Here is a 26,249-nt window from a genome sequence, read left to right as displayed (position 1 = left end):
TTACATCATACATGTAAATCCTAGTCAGCTAATATGAAACTAATTAATTAGAAGAACATAAGGTTTACATTGGGCTAATTAACTTCAAAACAAACGTAAATCTTGGGAGCATGTGCTACCCACCACAGCAACGGTGAGTGGGATGTTCAATACTTGCCCAAGCAGCAACTCTGCAGTATTTCAAACAGCTCTGCTCTAATAGAAGACAACCAGGCTTTCTTTTTTACTTTAAAGCTGATATTTTCTACTTAACAGGAAAACAATGACCTGAAAACTAAAGTATCAACTGTATCAATGATCCACTTCGAAAAATTCTGTGTATAGTGAATTTCTCACTCACCACATTAAATGAATTGAAGATTGTCCCCATAACTTAGAATCTGAGTCAAAAGCATGAAACCAGTTCTGCTCTCATTAAGGAGGCCATTGCAGAGAGATGAATAGGTAATAGCGAACTATGGGTGACTTTTCCAGCAGGTTAAGAATTGAACCCAGAGGCAGTTTGTCATCTGTGCAGCACAAAGAATATGAGTTTTATGGGTTAATAGATCTTAATTGAACTTACCTGATTTTGGTTCCTCCTTTGTGAAAGATTGACATATATATGCAAGAGACATTGGTTTTTAATTGAAAAGAATGTTTCATTTAAAGGATAATGGCTCACACAGTTACAGAGTCAATAAACGACAAAGTTTACCAGCTACCCAATTCTGCAATAACCCTCACACAGAGCTATCCACCTGTGTCCCTTAGACACCATGGCCACCTCTGGAAAATAGCCATTCCTGCAGCCCATACCGCTTCCATCATTTCCCTGCAGGAATTGTTTTTCATGCTTCTGTTTCATGGGCATCATATTACCATGTAACTTCCAGTGTCTTGTGCCCACATTTTAGTTTTAAGAATACTGAGAAAGAGGAGAAGGAGAAAGTCTGTGTTTGGAAGGCAGATGCAGAGCAACACTGAAATTATGTAAGTGTCAGTTATACCCAGGAAGAGACCTTGATTGAACTTACCTGGTTTTGTTTCCTTGGTGGTGAAAGATTGATTACATGGGTCTTTATATATAAGCAAGAGACATTGATTTTTAATCTACTGTCCTCCTAATCTAAGGCTGGAGTATAATGGATGTTTAATAAAACCTGCTGGAAATGAATATTTGCAAGGCTGGGAATGGATGGACACAGGTAAACCCTTGATCTATGTACACCTTCCTCTACATATAACAGACACATGATGGAGTCATGAACACTTTGCTTCTTCTCAGTCAGTGTTCTCTTTGATACAAACTACTTTCCATTGGTTCCTCATATGTGGTAATGAGAAAACAAGTTTTATGATGTATAGTTTAGTATTTCAAGTGGTGACTGTATTGCATATTTTATCAGATTAACAACAGAAGAAAAGGTACACAATTATTGCCAGAGTTTAACTTGATGAAAATTTTTCATGGTTAGTAAGTTCTACATATTACGTACTTCACTGTAAATTTTACATGCTTCATTAATATTGTGATGTTATAATTACATTCTATATAATAAAACTGCCTCCCAACCCATTTAACGTATTATTTGGCTATTAAATGTATCACATATACATTTTTAAATTCTTTCTAATCCAAGTTTTAAGCACATAGTTTAGTTAGCGCCTGTGATTGAAGAATATTAGCACTCCAAAAAGCACGAAGAATGATTAATGATTTTTCATACTTATGCAATGGTATTTCATTTTGAATAGAAAGAAATGCTATTTTGAGCATGCAAAATGCTTCTAAATAGGTTCATTGATTATCTTTCATTTGTGCAATGAAATTCTCCTATCCTTTGAATTAGCATCTGCTATATTAATTATGTGATCTTCAGGATGGGCCAAATTCTCACCCTAGTCCATTGCCAGAATTCCATAGTTGTATTACAAAGATATTGTGATTCTCTAAGCAAGACATGAAAAAGTAGAGCGAAAATAATTTACTATAGGAACTGAAAATTGTTACCTACCTCTAAAAAGCCAGGGGGCGAGTGGGACTATAAAATTACAAAATAAATGGAAAAGTAATTCAAGATGTTCTGCAGCATGGCAAATCAGAATCAAGCAGACCGTGCAGCAAAGCTATTCACTCAGCAGAGCATTCGGGGCCATCTGGATCATCTTTAAACCCAACCAGGCAAAACAACGAAATGCACACAGCCAGGACCAAAGCAGTCCCCAATGCTTACCTCAGCTCTATGCATGGCACCCCTGACGGAAATGGTGTAAGACAGAGGCCTTAAGAAAGACTTGACTTTTTCTTTAAAAAAGAACAAACATAGCTTATAAAACGACAACATACCCCTTTAATAGACATTAAAATAAAATGCAAACGAGTGAAATCAAAACAAAAACCATTTTATTTTTTCCTCATTTTTTAATTATTTTATTAGATATATTCTTTATTTACATTTCAAATGATTTCCCCTTTCCTGGTTCTCCCCCCACCCCCACTGCAAAATCCCATAAGCATCTCCCCTCCCCCTGTTCCCCAATCAACCCTCTCCCACTTACTGTCCTGGTATTCCCCTACACTTCTGCAACTAGCCTTTCCAGGACTAAGGGCCTCTCCTCCCTCTGGTGTTTAACAAGGCCATCCTCTGCTGCCTATTGTGTCTGGAGCCATGGATACTCTTTGGTTGATGGTTTTGTCCCAGGGATCTCTGGCAATACTGGGTGACTCATATTGTTGTTCCTCCTGTGGTGCAGCAAATCCCTTCAGCTCCTTGGGACCTTTCTCTAGCTCCCCCATTGGCAGCCCTGTGCTCAGTTTAATGGCTGGCTGAGAGTGTCCGCCTCTGTCTTTGTCATGCACCAGGAGAGACTGTGGGCATCCACAATAGTGTCTGGGTTTTGTAACTGAACAAAAATCATTTTAATTCTACCACGAGAAATGCCCACTGCTTTCAGCTGGGCTTTTTCCTGTAATTGTATGTGTATGTATATAGATGATATTATGCTTAGCGTAGCTTAATTTCTCTATGTAACAATGTCTGTCTTCATAGTTTTTCAAGCTATAGCATTACTAGGCTTATTTATACAACCTTATCCATATATAATTAGGTTGTTTGGAATTCTTCCACATGTAAATATAATTATTATGAATATTCTAGAATATAAAAATCCAACTTCATATTTGATATTGAGCTGCTGTCAAATATACTCCTCCTTCCTCTCTATATCTGGACAGACCAATAAGAAAATCTGGATGCTGCTTCTTCTGACAACAAAGAAAAACTTCAGGAACCACACAAGGTTCACGAATCCTCACACACTGTTCCCAACCCCCAACCACAGAGGCACCTGTCCTTCCTTTCTTTTGGGCTATTCTATGCAATCCTGTTATTGGGTATTATACTTTTCCTACCCTCCTTGTGCATGTCTGGAATCATCTATTTCAACATCAGAATCAATTTTGAGTGAAAGCTTAACTTTGCCTTCCGGGGGGGAACCACAGCACAATTGACAGTATAAAGAGGATAGCCTGGGCCATACTTGCATTGCCTGAGATTGGTTCCATGTTACCCTTGGCTTGCTAACTGGACCATCTGTCTGCTGTAAGCAGACATGCACAGTGGACTCTGAGCCATGGTGCTGTCTGCTCACAAGCTTGCATTTCAGCTGCCCTGTGCCCTGATGCATTTGCAGAGTCCTGCCAATCTTTTGTCATAGATTTAACTCTCTAAGCCATACACTTCAGTAATTTGCTTTCACAGTGAGAAGTGTGGAACCAGGATCCATCTTAAAATCAACTTGAACCTGGTTTTGTCTAGGAGCTATCACTGTGTCTCAGAAGTATTGTGTCTATTGATTCTAGAATAATTTGTGATGTAAGGCAAGTCTATTGATTAACCAGTAAATTGGACCACTTTGAATTGGATTTATTTGGTAGAGAAAAGAGGCAACATCCCAGAATCTATCTCAATTGTACATTAGTATACACTAGACACCACCATTAGAATCTCCAGAAGCTACTTCCCCTTTGAGGATTAATCCTCTTCTAAGCTAATTTTTTGCCACCTAGAGTCAGTAGGCCATCTATTATGGTAATAATTGGCCATAAGTGTGCATGAGGGCCTTCCCTCCTTGGGTACATTGTGAATGATCAGGAGCTTCTGAGATAGAAAATCTCTCTGTAGAGAAAGCTTTGATCCCATGAGCTGTCAAACCCATTTTTTTCTTTTTCTTTTTCTTTTTCTTTTTATTTGGTTTTTTTCAAGACAGGGTTTCTCTGTATAGCCCTGGCTATCCTGGAACTCACTATGTAGACCAGGCTGGCCTCGAACTCAGAAATCCGCCTGCCTCTGCCTCCCAGAGTGCTGGGATTACAGGCGTGCACCACCACCGCCCGGCTCAAACCAGTTTTATGCTTTGGATGAACGAGGCAGGAATCTGATGGGCAGATGAGGATCAAAACCTCCTTATTAAGGCAGAGATGGCACTTCAGAACCAAATCTGGACATTCAAGTATACTCTCCTTGTTTAATGCTTTTGCGATAGGCAGTGACACCTGTAAAATACCCCCTTTTTTGTACCCACTGACCACATGGAAAGATGTGGAAACCAAGGAGGTAGCTTCCCTGCAATGCTATTTCGGTCAATTCACACTGGAACATCATCGATAAAAGGAAAGCAGCAGCCATCAGTCCATTTTCACAAATCGATCAGACTTAAGTCATCTCTACAATTGAGATGACTATGGTGCCGATAGGCTCTTTCTATACATTTTTACAGATTCTTAGGCTGTGTGTTCCAGTCAATGGCAGTTTTCCATCCAAGGATCTATTAGACTAGAGAACTCTGCAGATTATTTTCCTTGCAGATAACCAAAGCATAAATAAGCATAAATAAAGACCACAGGTATTGTCACATTTATAAATGCCCACCATTCCAGATTGCACCAAAATTTGCCCTGTTCTCTTTAGCTCTAGATATTGTTGAAAGAGACCAAGGTGCTTACTTACTGCTCAACTGAGTCACTGATAGGCTTACCAAGAAGGTATTTAAAGGAAATTTCTTTTTATTCACCAGGCTGAGGGTTCAGTTCTTACCAGATGACATGCTGACTTGCTAAAGACAAGAACGGGATGGCGGAGGTAGGAGGTGAGCACAACACATTTCTGGCATTGATCAGATCTCAGAAGTGAGCTATAATATGGTCTCAGTCTGGTCCATGCATCTACCAACACACACACACACACACACACATACACACACAGCTTGATCTTTTACCTGACAGGCAGGCCTGAAGGAAGAGTGTGGGCATGAAATTCAAACCATACTTGTGGGTGGATGCCCCTGCCCAGGACGCTGGTCGGTCGACGCCCCATTCTCTAACTATGACTAACAGAGCCCTCACCTCTTTTCTCACCAAAGCCCGTGCAGACAAGCATGGGTGTCTGCCCCCATCTCCTCAGAGGGTCCCATTCTGGGAATTACAACCCGTTTCATACCTCAGTGTGTGTGTGTGGCTTCATCGGTCTCCACATCTGAAACTATTTTGGGTGAGGGGTTGATCCTAGTCCCTAGTGGCAACCGCAAGCCCATGCTGATCGCTGGGCTCTTGTCTAATTACTTCCTTAGGAAAAATTCCCCGAGGTAAAGTGCTTGTGGCTTATGAAGTTTAACAGTTGATTCTTTACCTTGTGACGTAAATCTGTTTCTGACAAATATCAAATGAGATCCTCTTTAACCTTGACATTCTGACAGTTAATAAATAATACCAAAATGATTCGTACTGTTAAACACATACTTTAATAATTTTCCTATCATTCATCAATAGTTTATAGATGTCTAACTTATATAATTTGTATTTTCTTCCTTTTGAATTCTTTCTCCCTTTTAATTACCATTTAAGAAACTTGTATGTTAGTACTTTATCCAAGTACAGATATATGTATATATATATGCATACAAAATTTTTTGTGCCAGATAAAAATCACAGAAATGCAAAATAAGATGCAAAGACTATAATATATTTACATATAAAATTAGTTACCTTACCCAACTAACAGTTTGCAATAGAATGAATATAAGGTTTTTATATTAAATGAAAATAAAAATATGTTCAATAAAAGGAAACAGAATGTTATATTAAATGAATGTTACATTCAATGAATTAACTAATATCAGTTGGGTAGTTCACCTTTAATTGGATACCTTTATAATGAGTTATAAAGGTGGTCTATACACCTTTATATATAAAGGTGGTATATACAATGTGGTAATCTCGTTGATATTATTGCTGTTTTGAGACAATCTCAAGTAGACAAGGTGGCCTTATGTCCATTATGTCGCTGGTGATGACTGCTCACTCTCGATATTCTTCCCTCTATCTCACACATGCTTAAGTGCATCATCAAACATGGATCAAGATGCACAGTTCTCAACATTCTATTTTATAATGAGGAATGGGTAAGCATATTTGAACTATCTATGGTTGCTACCAGCTTTCTTTAACTATGGTTTCTCTGCACAAGTTATGTGTTATACAGGAATAAAGGTCATTGAGTATGCCATCAGGATTCTTAGTGGCAATGCTCAAGTTAAAATTCAGGATCTAATAATTTCTAGAACGATTATATGACCTCTCTTCCTTCTGCCAGTTTACAGTTCAAATGACAGCCTGGATGATCTTGCTAAATTGTAAATTAGATCATGCTCCCTTTCTTCATAATGTTTACATGTTTCTCCAAGCACAACTGGAGGTGATTTGCCCACCCAGGAGGTACTTGAAAGCATACTTATTTGGACACAAGGAAAGCATGTCTATAACCAATAGAGGTTAGATGCATTCGCTACTGTAATACCCAATGACCCCAATACTACATGTCAAACTCAAACAACCCTGCAATTAGAGATCAGTAGTGCCCTGGTTTAGAAAGTGAAAGGAAAAGAAACAGTACTTGTGTTCTCTGTGAACTCTGCAATGACTAACACCTGTTCTCACCTAGTCCCTTATAAATTTCCATGATGCTACCCCATCCTCTCATTCTTCTTTAGCCACAGTGTCCTTCTTACACCTCACCCCACTGTCATGCAGGAAGGCTACATTGCCCAGATCTTAGAACCCTTGTTTCCTTAAAAACTCCCTCCCTTATCTCAGAGCATTATTCTTTCCTTCAAGATGTTCCTAGTCAGAGACCATCTCCCCTGCTCAGTGAAACCTGTACAGCTCCCGTGCTCTGAGCATTCAACTTTCTTCATTTCTAACACTGCCCTCAGTACCACTTTCTCTTTTACACAGTGTAGATGGTTGGAAAAGAAGTGTGTTATGATACTTTAGTGCCTTGGGGTTTTAGAAATTGTGCCAGACACTCCAGGAGAGCTGTACTTCAGGAATTTCAATATCATAATTGTTACTGTAATCATGCAGAAAGTATGTGTCAAGACATAAATGGTAAAATCAGGATCTGATAGTACCAGAAACAATATTTATTTATCATTTTAAAAACTCTGGGCATTTGTAAAAGTGCTGAATATCGTAATTATCTATATTTTATATTTTTTGTTTTAAATAAAAAGGAATTAAATAATAAAGTATGCCAGATCAAGTCCCTCCTCCCGTATCTCTCTAACACACACACACACACACACACACACACACACACACACACACTCAGAGTCAATGCATTTAATTTTTTCTTTTGGAGATAATCCTGTGACTCACAGTGGTCAATGTGGCAGAGATTGGGGACCTGATCTATCCCTACTGGATAGATTTTGCATTTTCTATTATAATGGGACATTTAGCCAGACAGGTTTTTCTGATGGTCTAGTTAACCACACTCAGGGCACCCCTAAACTTTGTAGATAGTTGTATGACAGAATAAACTCTATTTTTCACTTCATAGCTATGTGGTATGTCTTTCTTTTCCAATGTTAGTTTAAGTGGACAGATAAAGTTGATGCATCAATGTATTCATTAACTACAATCCTAATTTGGCTTCAATTATTTGTCTACGTCAGATGAAATTTCTTCTTGCTTTAATAATTTGCATATTAAAGGTTTGTATAAAAAAAAAATACCAGAGCCAGAAAACAGTAGTCTAGACTGAATATAGACCGATTGTTGTACTTTGAAGAAAAAATTTTAAGTAATCCACTTGTCTTTTTCAAGACTCTGGGCTGATGCCTGACAACAGTGTCCTGAGAAACCTGGGATGACAAGGCACTCAGGTGCACAGCTTCTCATTCACAGAAACTCTACAAGAGTAAGTGCTCAGTGCTCTGAGCTGCTGAGCTTTAGGACCACTCGTGACCACTGTGACTGCCTGCCTTGGGAAACATAGGAAGACTTAAACTATTTTCAATTACTAGGAAATCATTGAAGTATTAATTTCCTATAAAACAAAACCTTATTTTTTCACCCCTTAAACACGATATGAACACATGCCCCATAAGTTATTGCAAGCTCCTACTTGCAAGAAAATACATGAGTGTATAATTTGTGCTTATAATTCAGAACACATTTGGTTGCTTTGCAACATCAAAGTGTATTTTGTTTTTCAATTTCCAACTTTATGTTCACTGGCTCAGAGTCTTAGACCCCATTACTGGTTCTGTATAAACAACTATAGCCTCTTCAACAATTGTGTTCATTTCTAGTCCTTCTGCTTCTGGAAAGCTAGTTCTATACAAATGAATATTCTAATGCCTCCTGTTCTCTGAAGAGCAAACACAGCTCGCATAGTAGAGCTGGGCTAAAAATTTCAGCTGGTTTCTCTAACAGATTTAACACAAAAAGGTGATAGAGTACAGATAACATTATTTCAACAAATAAGGCATTTGCACAAGTACAGTTTGGAGCTGTTGTTTTTGTTTTTGTTTTACTTTTTAAATTTTTATTTGGAGGATTATTGTATAATTACAATATTTCTCCCTTCCTCCTCCTTCCTCCAAACCCTTGATTATAACCCTCTCTTCTCTCTTTCAAATTCAGTCTCTTTCCACACCAATTATATTTGCTTGCATATATGTATATGCATATTTATTTCTAAGTATATCCTGCTCAGTCCATATAATGTTACCTGTTGGCATGTTTTCAGGCCATTTGGCACCACTGGTTGTTGTGCTCTTCTCATAGGAAGACCTCCTCTCCCACTCTCTGCTTTCCTTAGTTGCCTATAGCTCTTTGTATAGACTTGAAGCCCCCTTGGCTCTTTTCCCATTCATTTTCACATGCCCATTGATATCACCCTTGTTTGCTTCATGCTTGGGCAGCCATGGTCACTTTCTGGGAATAGCTTCTGACATTTCTAGGAGACACAATCTCATAGCAAACTCCCCAATATTCTGCCTCTTATGATCTTTTTGCCACCTCTTCTACAATATTCCCTGAGCCTTCAATGTGGGAGTGTTCTGTGTATGTATCTATTTGGACTAGGCTCCATCACTCTGCATTTTGATTGCTTTTCTTCTGTAGTGGTCTTCAACTGCTGCAAAGAGAAGATTCCTTGATGAAGGAAAATGTTGCTAACTACATGGTGCTCTGAAGTCTTGATTATTGTAAGAGAATCTACAAGCATTAATTTACTAAAACAGCACAACCATTTAACCAAATACAACTAGTTTAAATGTAGTAAGACAGGACACAAAGAGCCTGTGTCATGCCAAAGCCTGTCTAAATCTTTCTGCACATCAGTCTGCCATAGCAAAACAAATACTCTCCAGCAAACCTACCCCGTATGTCTCTCACTGTACGGTGTTGGCATATGTCATCTTACCCTACTAGCTAGCAATAACAAAAAACAAAAAAAAAGACAAAAAAAAAAAACAAAAAAAAAACAAAAAAAAAAACAGAGAAAGAATGTTCTAGAGCTCAGCAAGCTAGCTCTGTTTATATCATGTTATGTGCACGTACTATATATGTTTTACCCTTAAAAGGGACTTCCTTAAAAGTACCCTTAAAAGAAACTTCCTAAAACCAAATCACTTCAAAGAACTAGCATTGGAAGCTATTTGGCATAATCACCTCGTACATTCATCAGCTTGCATTAAACTTAGTTCAAATTAGAAAATCCTATATGAGTAGTAGCTCATAGGAAAGACTCAGATATTTATAGTATGGCCATTCTCAGAGTTTAAAGATTCCCAAACATATGTGCAGGCTAAGCAAAGACTCCATCACTACCTCTGTTTCAGAGAAATTTGAAAGAAAAAAAAGTCAGTAGATACAGGTGAACTGAAGAGTAACAGGATTTTGTCTCCAACCACTAATGGGTTAATAATATAGGCGGGGTTGCCAGGAGAGACAAATGAATGTACAACTTGAGAAATGTTGGAACACCTTTGAGCCAAACGTGTGCTGCCTTGTATATTTCTTCATTCCTAAGGTAAACTGACAGTGCAAACAAGCCAAGATCTGCTGCAAGTTGCAGCAGCTACTAACAGCACAAGGCTCATCCAGTAGTCAGCCTGTTCAACCTGAGCAGTAAACAAAGTCTCTGGTGCTTCTCAAACGCCCATGATCTTGGCCAGTCTCTCACCACTGTCAATCACATTTATCCTGTGAAATTATAAAACTATCTTAATCCTCAGTAAAGATAAGGTAATTATCTTTGTCTATGTTAATTATAGACTGTCTTCTAAAGAAATTATTCTCTTATGAATAATAATCTGTAGACATATTTCATCATACTATTTTCCTTATTAGCCAGTTAGCAGCTACTAAATGGCTCCCGAAAAATACTGTCTCGAAATCCCATTTTTCCAAAGATATCCAATGGTAGCACAGAGTACTTTATTTTGGTCTTTGTATAAAAATGAATTCTCTTCCTCTTGTCCACCTGGGGTAACCCTATGAAAAGTAGATTATTTATCCTTAGAAACAGATCACTTCTAAATCTTGAAGACAATAGGTCATTTCTGGACACTAGTTTTAAATTTGTAGTTAAAAAAAAGTCAATAGATACATTTATTAGCATATTGGAGGTGTTCACTAGGCTTCCTAAGTTTAAGTAGGGATCTCACTCCTGTTCTTCCTTACAGAGATTATTTTTAGAGACATTTCATGTACAAAGGCATAGCATACTAAAATAATAGTATCGCTAAGTATCCCCTATCTTACCTTACTATGGAGAAAATAGTCTTTTTCAGTGTCAATACGCTACACCAAAGGACTCTTTTGTTACATTTCATGAACCGATAAGAATAGTCTATTATTCTCTCAAATCTGCAATTAGCATTGAGGATCATTCTTTCTACTGTACATTCTATGTGATTAGATAAATAGATAATTGAGTATACCCACCATTATAGTATTATATACAATTTGTTTAAGCCCTAGAATGCTTTAGAAAACATGCCTGCTCATCCTCAATAACCCTTAGCAACCACAGATTTGTTCCTGGTGTCCATAGTTTTTTTTTTCCATCTTTTCTTGTCATGTAGGTAGAATCAGGCAGTATGGATTCTTTACAGATTGGCTACATTCATTTAAATATACATCAGGTTTCTCCATGTCTCCCCACAGCCACACTGTTCATTCTCTTGAGTAATATCCTCAAGTCTAAAAATATCTCACCATTCAATTGTTGAAGAACATTCTGGTGATTCCTGTGTTTGTTTAATTAAAATAAATCAGTTATAAAATTGATGTACAAATGAGCCTTCAGGCAGACAAAAGTTTTCATCTCATTGCGTAAATAACAAAGTACAAATTGAAAATCTGTCAGACTATGTTAAGATACTGACCTCTTGTCTTCCAAAATGTCTCTTGTTTCTTTTTTGCCCAGAGGGAAACTATCTAGGGGCTCTAAATTTCTTCTGTTCTTTACATCATCTCCCTCCAAAGGACACCACTGAATAGAGCCAAGCCTCTAGCTGGGACATCTCCGTTTTTGTTTCTTGTGTAGGCAGGCTCTCTGCAAAACAGGCCAGCACTGAGCAGCACAACACTAATCAGGTGGTCAAAATCACATCCAGAAACACCCAACATCTGCTTCACATCAAGAGAAGGCTAGGTGCCAACTGCAACTCAGTCAACATGTTGTACTGGCAACGGTTTCTGTATACACAGGCCAAACTTGAGGACTAAGACTTACAAGAACTCAGAGGCAATTTGCATGTTTTGTACTGCCAGGTTTATCTTCCATCAAACTCTTCAGGATTTTCTCAGTTTAAGAAATACCTTGCTGTCATCAGTTAAATTGAGTTTCTGGTTGGGAGAAAATCTCCAGTTCATGATCTGTGGATTCAAATTTCTCATGTGTATGAATCCTTCTGTGAATAAATGAGTGGATAGACAGAACTGTTCTTCATTGCCACCTCCAGCACATAGGCTTAGATATACCTCTCTTTCAGAAATATTGGGGTGTGAGTATATGTACATGTACTTGCATATACCTTCTTATATATCCCCAGAGTCCTCATTAACCTTGTCAGCCTCAAAACAATAACAAAAATAATAATTCATTTTCACTCAGCCCTGTTCAGAATTTTCCTAAAATGTATCACTGCCAGAAAATGTCAAAATATCCATCCCATAATCTAAGGAGCTAAAGTCAGAACCTAGAAATAAGTAACAAAATGCATAGAATAACATTTGCCTGAGATAGGGATGAACTGTTAAATAAGATGTTCTTGTGGAAATTTAGATTAGTCAACTTTACCCTGTGTGGATAGTGACCTTGATTGTTGAAATGTATCATGCATTTTTATTTTATTAAAACCATTTAAGGATTGTCCTGCTGATGTATGTTTCAAAACATCCTGTATTGGAATCCCACTAAGAAATATGTATATAGCATCAGCCTGGGTCTAAACACCCAAGGCAGAGTCAAGCTGGGAGTAAGAAAAATTTAATAATAGGTAGTCAAGCAATGTTCATGAAAAAAGAGGGCAGTAGGCCAATAGGGAAGTCATCACTTCTCCCAAACTGAAGAGCCACAGAAAAGTTGGGGTGCTGGCCACCAGAGACAGGGTTTGTGTGAAAAGGAATTCTAGAAGGCATCCTCAACCAGATGCAGCTATCTTGAACAACAGGGAATAGAATGCATGAAGCTCAAATTCATTCTTTCTTCAATTTCCATATTCTGGAAATGTGTGCCCAAGACAGCCATGGATTCCGTGATGCAGAATTCAGCTCAAAAGAACTCTTATTTTACTTGAGCTGAAACCAGTATAAGCTATGTTTTTCATCAACATGATCAAAGCTTATCTCTCATATTCAATTGCTTAATTAACCTTTTGGTTTAATCACAAAGGAAGTAACTTTCAACCTTAAAGCTTTCGATAACTGCAAACCTTGTAAGACATTTGTTATAGGAAGTTACTGTTATTCACCTCAAAAGAATGTTTCTCATCAAAGGCTAAACTTAAATTCAACTAAAAAATATACTCACCAGTATCAGCCATATATATAGTCAGACCAGCACATTCTTCTTGGGTCTCTTAAGCAGAAATTATTCCAGCTTACTTCCTCCTGTAGTTATGGAAAGAAAAACTGCACCTCAACTCTGACACATTAATCAAATATATTATATAATTAATATGCTTCTTCATACAAGATTTCTCTCTCAGGCTAAGCTTGGAGAACTTGCCTGACCTTTGATATTTATGATCACATTTATTTGGTTTTGAAATGCAGAAAAATCCTAAATCAACAAAAATTTACATACTAATTTGTCGTTCACTTAACAATGTTCCAATAAAAGTAACTTCATACCATTGCAACATGTACAGTAATTACCTGGTATCAGGCAAACTATAGGAAAGTCTTATTTAAAGCTACATTTAAGTAGGAAAAAACCCAAAAATGTTGTTAGTCTAATAAGTACTAATAAAAATAACAAAAATACTGATAAACTAGGCATTAAAAGAAAGAAGTATAAAATAACAAAAAAGACATCTGAAAAAGTTATGGGAAACTATACATTAACTAGTAACCTAATAAAACTATAATAAGCATAAGTCTGTATGTAAATATTCATATATAGTTTGCATGGAATTTTCTCAACTGGGCTGATGATGCAGTTTCTAAGTGTCAAATAATTTACCTAACAAAAATCCCACACCAGTCATGAGAACAGACTTACAAAATATACAGGCTATTTCTGTATTCAACAACATGCAAGAATGCAAAGGAAGGAAGCAACCCACAGTTCGATCCAGTTGTCATGTCTATGAACCAATAACCAGCATGGACAATAAACCTGTAAGTGCAGTAGTGGCACACATACCTTGGCAGCAACCAACAGCTTTCTATTTGGATTTAAGACTTCCCCAACAAGAGGAAAGTCATGTCTAGAACTGGAAATCCATAAAACTATCCAGAGTTATAGTAAGTCAAGGTCTTAGAGGCGAACATTCAGAAACCGCTTTACTGAACCAACATCATCCCTAACAACAAACTATAAACATTTGTCTGTATACCTACCTACAAGTAACTGTAGTTCTCACCCCTCATCAAGTAAAATTCTATTTGCAACAGCATGAGACCATTAAAGAAAACCACAACAAATCAAAACACAAAATTGTGGAGCTCTACCCCAGTGAAAACATCTACAAAAGAATACCTGAACCTAAGGCTCAGGAAACATTGCTGGAGAGAGGGTGGAATGTAAGATGCAGAAGATGAGGCTGTTTGTTTTGAAACTATGTCTCATAGTAATGTCAGAAGCTATACGCACGAAGTCTCACTAATGCAACTGCCTAAACATGAGCTGAATACAAACAAGATAGACATGTGAAAGTAGAACAGGAAGTCCACAAAGCCCTGAACAAAGAGGTATAGGCAATTAAGTTATGCTAAAAGGAGGAGAAATATTCTTCCCTAGGGAAGAGCATACCAAATGATTATCAAGTACCAAGTTCTCAGTCCTGAAAGCATACATGCAAATAATATAACACAGACTGAGCAGATTATATTTAGGAATGGATCTGTGTGTGGGTATTTGTGGGGGTGTTTGTTTGTGTGTGTGTGTGTGTGTGTGTGTCTGTTTGTGTGTCTACCTGTAGGAACAACTAATAAAAAAGGACATGAATTTGAAAGAAAGTAAGGAGGGTTAGATGGAGTCATTTGGACAGAGGAAACTAAAGGGAGAAGTGAATTAATTATAATTACAAAAAGTAAAAGAAAATTTTAAAAATAATTTTTATAAAAATCAACCAGAAAAGGTAACAGATTTGACATGAATTGAAAATCCCTCCCCCCCCCACCCCCCCCCACCCCCCCCCCCCCCCGGCAATCCCCACCACCATCTTTGCTCCCAGTCAGACTGGGCAAGCAGCCCCAGGTACTGAGATAACCCAAGTCTAAGATCTCTGGGGATGCAGACCAACAAACTTGTGGACTGCTGTCTGCACCCAGGACCTGGGCAGATGGCAGTTTGTCTGTGTGCCAGCCAGGCACGGGTCCTGTGCCCTTCAGGGTGCCTGCGGGATCCCCGCCACCATCTTCGCACCCCAATAGAGCAAACAGCAGCAGCAGGTTCAATTCCCAGAGACAACCCAAGTATAACATTGCTTGGGGCAGGACACACCAGGGCTCCAACAGCACCCAAGAGGAGAGCAGCACATCAGCAATCTGTGCCAGGGGAAACCCAGTCATCCAGTGGTGCAGAAATAGGCTTATGGGCTCGTTCAAGCACCAGCCAGTGACAACAGGACTAACTAACACCAGAGATAACCAGATAGCAAGAGGCAAACGTAGGAACGTTACCAACAGAATTCAAGGCAATATGGCAGTATCTGAAGTCAATTCTCCAACAACAGCATGACCTGGATACCCCATCACACCAGAAAAACAGATTTGGATTTAAAATCACTGGTCATGATGCTGTTAGAAGAACACAAGAAGGACATAAGTTAATCTCTTAAAGAAATACAGGAGAAAATGGATCAAAAGTTAGAAGCCCTTATAAGGGAAACACAAAAATCATTTCAATAAATTCAAGGGAATATAGGTCAAAAGATAGAAGCCAATAAGGAGGAAATGCAAAAATCACTTAAAGAAATTCAGGAGAGCTTGGATCAATGTACAGAAGTCATGAAAGAGGAAACACAAAAATCTGTTAAAGAATCACAAGAAAACACAAACAAACAAGTAAAGGAACTGAGCAGAATGATCCAGGATAGAAAAACAGAAGTAGGAGCAACTAAGAAATCACAAAGGGAGACAAATTTGGAGATAGAAAACCTTGGGAAGAAATCAGGGGCCATAGATGCAAATATCAACAACAGAATACAAGAGATAGAAGAAAGACTCTCAGATGCCAAAGACACCATAGAAACCATGGACTCAACAGTCAAAGAAAATGCAAAATGCAAAAACCTTGTAACACTAAACATCCAGGAAATCCAGGGCACAATGAGAAGACCAAACCTAAGGATTATAGAGGTAGATGAGAGAGAAGATTTACAACTTAAAGGGCCTACAGAAGTCTAAACAGACTGGACCAGAACAGAAATACCTCCCGCCACATAATAATCAAAACCCCAAATGTACTAAACAAAGAAAGAATATTAAAGGCAGTAAGAGAAAAAGGCCAAGTAACATATAAAGGAAGACCTGTCAGAAATACACCAGACTTCTCACCAGAAACCGTGAAAGCTAGAAGATCCTGGGCAGATCTCATGCAGACTCTAAGAGAACACAAATGCCAGCCAAAACTACTATGCCCAGAAACACTCTCAATCACCATAGATGGAGAAAACAAGATATTCCATGACAAAATCAAATTTACACAATATCTTTCCACAAACCCAGCCCTACAAAGGATAATAGGGGGAAAACACCAATACAACGAGGGAAAAACTACACCCTGGAAAAAGCAAGATAGTAACCTTCTTTCTTTTTTTTTTAATATTTTTATTTTCTATATTCTTTGTTTACATTCCAAATAATTTCCCCTTTCCCAGATCCCCCCTCCCTATATGTCCCATAAACTTTCTTCTCTCTATCCATTCTCCAATCACCTCCCTCCTTTTTCTCTGTCGTTATATTCCCCTCCAATGCTAGATCAATCCTTTCCAGGATCAGGACCCTCTCCATACTTCTTCATGGGAGTCATTTGTTATGTGTAACCTTCTTTCAACAAATCCAAAAGAAGATAACCAATCAAATATTAAAATAACATGAAAAATGACAGGAAGTAATAATCACTATTCCATAATATCTCTTAACATCAATGGACTCAATTTCCCAATAAAAAGGCATAGACTAACAGACTGGACACATAAACAGGACCCTATCACACTCGCCTCCATCTTGGATCTCGGGCGCCAGAGAAATCAGACAGAGTGAGGTATGCAAATATAACCCGAGGCCAACATCGCGGGGGTCTAAGCCTGACTGGCATTGGCCTGCACCCAGGCCCTGGGCTGTTGGGGGGGGGGGCATCGGGTGCCAACCCAGCCAGGAGGTTTTTTGCCCGGGCCAGTGTACGTGCCGCCATTTTGCCTACAGGATGCCAGAGAGCTCTAGCAGGCAAAAGGCATAGCCCGAGGCTAACAGAGCAGGGGTCTAGGTCCCGACAGGACCTAGACTGCCCCAAGATCTGGGCTGCTCGGTGGGCCATCTGTGTGTCAACCAGCCCAGGAAGTTATTAGCCCAGCATACTCTCCAGGCACTTTCAGGGAGCGCGTGCACATGTTCACCATCCTGGCCACCTGACAGACCTAATTAACAGTCATAGCCTGAGGAGAACTTTGCTCGGACCTTGGCCTCCCAGGCTTTTGCCTAGACTCAGGGCCTGAGCAGCTAGGCTAGCCTTGTGTGCACCAACCCGGTTGGGAGATCAGCTGCCCAGCATAGTGATCAGCAAGCAGAAAAGGTCCCTGCAGCATACATCCTTCAGCACTCCCTGAAGGAGCAAACAGGCACCATCTGGTTCACAGACACAATCTGGGGCAAAGCACACTAGGGCTGCAAGGGCACCCAAGAGGAGGACAGCACATCAGCAATCTGCTACAGGGGAAACCCAGCCATATAGTGTTGCAGTAATAGCCCCAGAGCCCCTCAAGAGGCTCAAATACCAGCCAGAGACAAGACCAACTAACTCCAGAGAACAAGATGGCAAAGGGCAAACGCAGGAACACTACTAACAGAAATCTAGGCAATATGGCAGCATCTGAACCAAACTCTCCAACATCAGCAAGTCCTGGTTATGCCAACACACCAGAGAAACAAGATTTGGATTTAAAATCACTGGTCATGATGCTGCTAAAAGAACACAAAAAGGACATAAATGAATCTCTTAAAGAAATACAGGGGAACATGAATAAGCTAGAAACCCGTATAATGGAAACACAAAAATCACTTAAAGAAATGCAGGAGAATAAGGCTGCAAGGTAGATAGAAGCCAATAAAGAAGAAACGAAAAAAAAAAAAAAAAAAAAACCTTAAATGCAGGAGAACTTGAGTCAAGAGGCAGCAGTCATGAAAGAGGAAACATAAACATCTCTTAAAGAATTACAGGAAAACACAAACAAACAAATGATGGAACTGAGCAAAACCATCCTGGATCTAAAAACAGAAGTAGAAACAACAAAGAAATCACAAAGGGAGACAACTTTGAGGATAGAAAACCTTAAAAAGAAATCAGGGGCCATAGATGCAAATATAAACAACAGAATACAAGAGATGGAAGAAAGAATCTCAGATGCCGAAGATACCATAGAAACCATTGATTCAACAGTCAAAGAAAATACAAAATGCAAAAAGCTTGTATCCCAGAACATCCAGGAAATCCAGGATACAATGAGAAGACCAAACCTAAGGATTACATGTATAAGATGAGAGTGAAGATTTACAACTGAAAGGGCAAGCAAAAATCTTCAATAAAATTGTGGAAGAAAACTTTCACAACTTAAAGAGAGAGATGCCTATGAATATACAAGAAGCTTACAGAACTACAAACAGACTGGACCTGAGCAGAAATACCTCTCGCCACATAATAATTAAAACCCCAAATGCACTAAACAATGAAAGAATATTAAAGGCAGTAAGAGAAAAAGGCCAAGTAACATATAAAGGAAGACCTATCAGATTCACACCAGAATTCTCACCAGAGACCATGAAAGCTAGAAGATCCTGGGCAGATCTCATGCAGACTCTAAGAGAACACAAATGTCAGCCAAGACTAATATACCCAGGAAAACTCTCAATCACAATAGATGGAGAAACCAAGATATTCCATGACAAAACCAAATTTACACAATATCTTTCCACAAACCCAGCTCTGCAAAGAATAATAGGAGGAAAACTCCAATACAAGGAGGGAAACCACACCTTGGAAAAAGCAAGATAGCAACCTTCCTTCATCAAAACCAAAAGAAGATAACCACTCAAATATAAAAATAACATCAAAAATAACAGGAAGTAATAATCACTATTCCTTAATATCTCTTAACATCAATGGACTCAATTCCCCAATAAAAAGACATAGACTAACAGACTGGATAAGGAAACAGGACCCTACATTTTGCTACATACAGGAAACACACCTAAATGTCAAAGACAAAAACTACCTTAGAGTAAAAGGCTGGAAGACAATTTTACAAGCCAATGGTCTCAGGAAATGAGCCGGAGTAGCTATTCTAATATCAGATAAAATTGACTTTCAACCTAAAGTCATCAAAAGAGACACTGAGGGACACTTCTTGCTGGTCAAAGGAAAAATCCACCAAGAAGAACATTCAATTCTGAACATCTATGCGCCAAATGCAAAGGCACCCTCATTCGTAAAAGAAACTTTACTAAACCTCAAAGCACACATTGCACCTAACACAATAATTGTGGGGGACTTCAACACTCCACTCTCCTCAATGGACCGATCAGGAAAACAGAAACTAAACAGGGACACAGTAAACCTAATTGAAGCTTTGGACCAACTGGATTTGACTGATATTTATAGAACATTTCACCCTAAAGCAAAAGAATATACCTTTTTCTCAGCACCTCATGGTACCTTCTCCAAAATCGACCATATAATTGGTCACAAGACAGACCTCAACAAATACAAGAAGATCGAACCAATCCCATGCATCCTATCAGATCACTATGGTGTAAGAGTGGTTTTCAATAGCAACAAAAACATCAGAAAGCCCACATACACAAGGAGGCTGAACAATAATCTACTCAATGACACCTTGGCCAAAGAAGAAATAAAGAAAGAAATCAGAGACTTTTTAGAATTTAATGAAAATGAAGGCACAACATACCCAAATCTTTGGGACACAATGAAAGGAGTGCTAAGAGGAAAACTCACAGCCCTGAGTGCCTCCAAAAAGAAAATGGAGAGAGCATACACTAGCAGCTTAACAACACACCTGAAAGCCCTGGAACAAAACGAAGCCAATTCCCCAAGGAGGAGTAGAAGACAGGAAATCATCAAACTCAGGGCTGAAATCAATCAAGTGGAAGCAAGGAGAACCATTTAAAGAATCAACGAATCCAGGAGCTGGTTCTTTGAGAAAATCAACAAGGTAGATAAACCCTTAGCCAGACTGACCAAAGGGCACAGAAAAAGTATCCAAATTAACAAAATTAGAAATGAAAAGAGGGATATAACCACAGAAACTGAGGAAATCCAAAAAATCATCAGATCCTACTACAAAAGCCTATACTCAACACAACTGGAGAATCTGGAGGAAATGGACAATTTCCTTGAAAGGTACCAAATACCAAAATTAAATCAGGAACAAATAGATCATCTAAACAGTCCCATAACCCCTGAAGAAATTGAAGGGGTCATAGAAAATCTTCCAACCAAAAAAAGCACAGGACCAGATGGTTTCAGTGCAGAATTCTATCAGACCTTCATAGAAGACCTAACACCAATACTCTTCAAACTATTCCACAAAATAGAAACAGAAGGAACACTACCCAATTCCTTCTACGAAGCCACAATTACGCTGATACCAAAACCACACAAAGATGCAACAAAGAAAGAGAACTTCAGACCAATTTCCCTTATGAACATCGATGCAAAAATACTCAATAAAATTCTTGCCAACCGAATCAAAGAGCACATCAAAACGATCATCCACCATGATCACGTAGGCTTTATCCCAGGGATGCAGGGTTGGTTCAATGTATGGAAATCCATCAATGCAATCCACTACATAAACAAACTCAAAGAAAAAAAACACATGGTTATTTCTTTGGATGCTGAAAAAGCATTTGACAAAATTCAGCATCCTTTCATGCTTAAAGTCTTGGAGAAACAGGAATTCAAGGCCCATACCTAACATAGTAAAAGCAATATACAGTAATCCGGTAGCCAGCATCAAACTAAATGGAGAGAATCTTGAAGTAATTCCACTAAAATCAGGGACTAGACAGGGCTGCCCCCTTTCTCATCTTTTCAATATTGTACTTGAGGTACTAGCTCGCGCAATTAGACAACATAAGGAGGTCAAAGGGATACAAATTGGAAAGGAAGAAGTCAAACAATCATTATTTGCAGATGATATGATAGTCTACCTAAGTGACCCAAAAAACTCCACTAGAGAACTCCTACAGCTGATAAACAACTTCAGCAAAGTGGCAGGTTATAAAATCAACTCAAGCAAATCAGTAGCCTTCCTATACTCAAAGGATAAGCAGGCTGAGAAAGAAATTAGGAAAATGACCACCTTCACAATAGCCACAAACAGCATAACGTACCTTGGGGTGACTCTTACCAAAAATGTGAAAGATCCGTATGACAAAAACTTCAAGACTATGAAGAAGGAAATGGAAGAAGACCTCAAAAAATGGAAAAACCTCCCATGCTCATGGATCGGCAGATTTAATATAGTTAAAATGGCCATTTTGCCAAAAAGCAACATACAGATTCAACGCAATACCCATCAAAATCCCAACTCAATTCTTCACAGAGTTAGAAAGAGCAATCCTCAAATTCATCTGGAATAACAAAAACCCAGGATAGCTAAAACTATTCTCAACAATAAAAGAAACTCTGGGGGTATCAGTATCCCTGACCTCAAGCAATACTACAAAACAATATGCATGGTATTGGTACAGTGACAGGCAGGTGGATCAGTGGAACAGGATTGAAGATCCAGAAATGAACCCACAAACCTATGGCCACTTGATCCTCAACAAAGGGGCAGAAAACATCCAAATGAAAAAAAGATAGCCTTTTCAACAAATGGTGCTGGTTCAACTGGAGGTCAGCATGCAGAAGAATGGGAATTGATCCAACCTTGTCTCCTTGTACTAAGCTCAACTCCAAATGGATCAAGGACCTCCACATAAAGCCATACACTCTGAAGCTAATAGAAAAGAAACTGGGGAAGACCCTTGAGGACATCGGTAAAGGGGGAAAGTTCCTGAACAGAACACCAATAGTTTATGCTCTAAGATCAAGAATTGACAAATGGGACCTCATAAAATTACAAAGTTTCTGTAAGGCAAAGGATACCATCAAAAGGGCAAATCGGCAACCAACAAATTGGGAAAAGATTTTCACCAACCCTACATCAGATAGAGGGCTAATATCCAATATATATAAAGAACTCAAGACTACAGAAAACCAAATAACCCTATTAAAAAATGGAGTACAGAGTTACACAAAGAATTCTCACCTGAAGAACTTCGGATGGCAGAGAAGCATCTTAAAAAAATGCTCAACTTCATTAGTCATTAGGGAAATGCAAATCAAAACAACCCTAAGATTTCATCTTACACCAGTCAGAATGGCTAAGATTAAAAATTCAGGAGACAGCAGGTGTTGCAGAGGGTGTGGAGAAAGAAGAACACTCCTCCACTGCTGATGGGGTTGCAAATTGGTACAACCACTTTGGAAATCAGACTGGTGGTTCCTCAGAACGCTGGGCACCTCATTTCCAGAAGATCCTGCTATACCACTCCTGGGCATATACCTGGAAGATTCCCCAGCATGTAATAAGGATACATGTTCCACTATGTTCATAGCAGTCCTATGTATAATTACCAGAAGCTGGAAATAACCCAGGTATCCCTCAACAGAAGAGTGGATGCAAAAAATGTGGTATATATACACAATGGTGTACTATTCAGCCACTAGAAATAATGAATTCATGAAATTCTTAGGCAAATGGATGGAGCTGGAGAACATCATACTAAGTGAGGTAACCCAGACTCAAAAGATGAATCGTGGTATGTACTCACTAATAAGTGGCTATTAACCTAGAAAACTGGAATACCAAAAACATAATCCACACATCAAATGAGGTACAAGAAGAGCGGAGGAGTGGACCCTTGTTCTGGAAAGACTCAGAGAAGCAGTATAGGGCAAAACCAGAACAGGGAAGTGGGAAGGGTTGGGTGGGAAAACAGGGGAAGGGAAGGGGGTTGATGGGACTTTCGGGGAGTGGGGGTCTAGAAAAGGGGAAATCATTTCAAATGTATATAAAAAATTTATCGAATAAAAAAAAAGAAGAAGAAGAAGTGGTAATAACTACCGCAATGCAAAATAGAAATTTAAGAATTGCTGAAAATTAGAAGAACACATCTTCTCATATAATAAAAACTTCAGTTGAACTCAAAAAAAAAAAAAAACAGGACCCTACATTTTTCTTCATACAGGAAACACACCTCAGTATCAAAGACAAATACTACCTTAGAGGAAAAGGCTGGAAGACAATTTTACAAGCAAAGGGTCTCAGGAAACAAGCTGGAGTAGCCACTCTAATATCAGATAAAATTGACTTTCAACCTAAAGTCATCATCCCATGCCTCTTAACAGATCACTGTGGAGTACAAGTGGTCTTCAATAGCAACAAAAACAAGAGAAAGCCCACATACACATGTAAAGTGAACAATACTCTACTCAATGATACCTTGTTCAAGGAAGAAATATAGACAGAAATCAAAGACTTTTTAGAATTTAATGAAAAGGAAGACACAACATACCCAAATCTATGAGACACAATGAAAGCAGTGCTAAGAGGAAAACTCATAGCCCTGAGTGCCTCCAAAAAGAAACTGGAGAAAGATACATTAGCAGCTTAACAGCACACCTGAAAGCCCTGGAACAAAAAGAAGCTAATTCAACTAGGAGGAGTTGAAGACAGGAAATCATCAAACTCAGGGCTGAAATCAATCAAGTAGAATCAAAGAGAACCGTACAAAGAATCAACAAAACCAGGTACTGGTTCTTTCAGAAAATCAACAGGATAGATAAATCCTTAGCCAGACTAACCAAAGGGCACAGAGACAGTATCCAAATTAACAAAATTAGAAATGAAAAGGGAGATATAACAACAGAAACTGAGGAAATTAAAAAAAAATAATCAGATCTTACTACAAAAGCCTGTATTCAACACTACTGGAGAATCTGGAGGAAATGGACAATTTCCTATACATATACCAAACACCAAAATTAAATCAGGATCAAATAGATCATTTAAACAGTCCCATAACCCCTGAAGAAATAGAAGGGGTCATAGAAATTGTCCCAAACAAAAAAAGCAAAGGACAAGATGGTTTTAGTGCAGAATTCTATCAGACCTTCAAAGAAGACCTAACACCAATACTCTTCAAACTATTCCACAAAATAGAAACAGAAGGAACACTACCTAACTCTTTCTCCAAAGCCACAATTCTGCTGATACCAAAACCACACAAAGATCCAACAAAGAAAGAGAAATTCAATCCAATTTCCCTGATGAATATCGATGCAAAAAAACTAAATAAAAATTTTGCCAACTGAATTCAAGAACACATCAAAATGATCATCAACCATGATCAAGTAGGCTTCATCCCAGGGGTGCAGGGATGGTTCATTATATGGAAATCCATCAATGAAATCCACTACATCAACATACTCAAAGAAAAAAACCACATGATCATTTCATTAGATGCTGAAAAAGCATTTGACAAAATTCAGCATCTTTATATGCTAAAAGTATTGGAAAGAACAGAAATTCAAGGCCCATGCCTAAACATAGTTAAAGAAATATACAGCAAACCTGTAGCCAACATCAAACTAAATGGAGAGAAACTTGAAGCAATCCCACTAAAATCAGGGACTAGACAAGGCTGCCCTCTCTCTCCATAGTTATTCAATAGAGTACTTGAAGTTCTAGCTAGAACAATTAGACAACATATGGTGGTCAAAGGGATACAAATTGGAAAGGACTAAGACAAACTATCACTATTTGCAGATGATATGATAGTCTACTTAAGTGACTCAAAAAACTCCACCAGAGAACTCCTACAGCCCATAAACTTCAGCAAAGTGGCTGAAGCAACTCACGCAAATCAGTAGCCTTCCTATACTCAAAGGATAAGCAGGGAAGTTTATCAAAGGATAAGCAAAGGAGGAAGTTAGGAAAATGACACCTTTCACAATAGCCACAAACAATATAAAGTATCTTGGTGTGACTCTAACCAAACAATTAAAAGATCTGTATGACAAGAACTTCAGGTCTTTGAAGAAGGAAATTGAAGAAGACCTCAGAAAAATGGAAAAATCTTCCATGCTCGTGGTTTGGCAGGATTAATATAGTTAAAATGGCCATCTTGCCAAAAGCAATCTACAGATTCAACACAATCCCCATCAAAATCCCAACTCAGTTTTTCATAGACTTAGAAAGAGCAATTCTCAAATTCATCTGGAATAACAAAAAAAAAAAAAAAAAAACAGGATAGCTAAAAATATTCTCTACAGTAAAAGAACTTCTGGGGAAATCAGTATCTGAGACTTCAAGCAATACTACAGAGCAATAGTGTTAAAAAACTGCATGGTATTGGTACAGTGACAGGCAAGTGGACCAATGGAATAGGATTGAAGACCCAGAAATGAATCCACAAGCCTATGGTCACTTGATCTTCAACAAAGTTGCAAAAAACTTCCAGTGGAAGAAAGATAGCATTTTCAGCAAATGGTGCTGGTTCAACTAGAAGTCAGCATGCAGAAGAATGGGAATAGATCCATTCGTATCTCCATTTTTAATAAGGTTATTTGGTTCTCTAGGGTCTAACTTCTTGAGTTCTTTGTATATATTGGATATTACATCACATTCATTATACTCACAGTCAGGAAACAGAGAGGGATACACACATGCTATACTCAGTTTCCTTCCTCCATTGAGACCATCCAGGATCCCAGTCAGGAACAGCACCCTCACCCCAATTAACACAACGAAGATAATGTGCAACATGTATTCCCAGAGGCTCATCTCCCAGATGATTCTAGATTTTCTTCAAATTGACAATTTATGCTGGACATAATTGTCCAGAATTTTGGGGGTTTTGTTTTGTGAATCCACACACCTATGGTCACTTGATC

This window comes from Apodemus sylvaticus, chromosome 17 (assembly GCF_947179515.1).
Source record: "Apodemus sylvaticus chromosome 17, mApoSyl1.1, whole genome shotgun sequence".
Lineage (NCBI taxonomy): Eukaryota > Metazoa > Chordata > Mammalia > Rodentia > Muridae > Apodemus > Apodemus sylvaticus.
The sequence above is the reverse complement of the archived record's forward strand: the minus strand, read 5'-3'. Positions refer to the sequence as shown.